Genomic DNA, 819 nt, shown 5'->3' with positions numbered 1-819 from the left:
ACACCGCCTATTACGTATACGTCACATCGGTGCGACGGCCGTTGCATTGGCTGTCTGACAAACCTGACGCATGCGCAAAGAGTGAAAACAGATCGGGGTAACGGGATCCTGACAGGAGGATAGGTTGTGTCCTTTCCGCATAACTTGTCTAGCCACTTATCTATGGTAGAAAACTAGCACTCGTTCGTGGATTTGTGGGCGGGTCTTAAGGGTATTCTGTCATCCAATCCTGAGGCTTCTAGCTTTCCTTTTTGACATCTAAGTACCGATGGAATCAACAGCGTTGTCCTAAAGAGGTCTTCTTAGAAGCTTATTCGCAGAAAAATGTTTTTAGGAGGATTGCACTGTGAAGTTGCAGGCATGCAGGCTAGTGCACACTTAACTTGGGAGCAAGTCCCATTAAAGTAAGAGGGCTTTATTTCTTAGTAAACCTGAATTGGCTTGGCCTGCGCTTTAAGGCAGGGAAAGAAAAAAGGCTAGATATTATTTGGGGGTCACAGCTCTCTCCCTTCTATTTGCGGGTTGTAAACCCTAGTCAGGAATGTATAATAATAGCTAGACTATTTTGCATTCCTTTAAAGAAATAAATCTCATATCAATGTATGGATTGGGAATTTAACGTTTTGTATGTTTTAATCTTTTTAAAGTGTGTTGTCAAACAGTGACACTCAGCCATCCAGTACATAAACCAAAATATCCTAGATTAATAAAACATTTTTAAAGGGTGGTGGTGAGGATTGAACAAAAAATTAAAAGTCGTCCCGAGTTTGAATCTAAGCTATACAAAAATCAAAGCTGAATCTGCTCAATTTGCATTTA

This window comes from Gekko japonicus, unplaced genomic scaffold (genome assembly GCF_001447785.1).
Source record: "Gekko japonicus isolate JY-2015 unplaced genomic scaffold, Gekko_japonicus_V1.1 scaffold1974, whole genome shotgun sequence".
Classification (NCBI taxonomy): Eukaryota; Metazoa; Chordata; class Lepidosauria; order Squamata; family Gekkonidae; genus Gekko; species Gekko japonicus.
The sequence above is the reverse complement of the archived record's forward strand: the minus strand, read 5'-3'. Positions refer to the sequence as shown.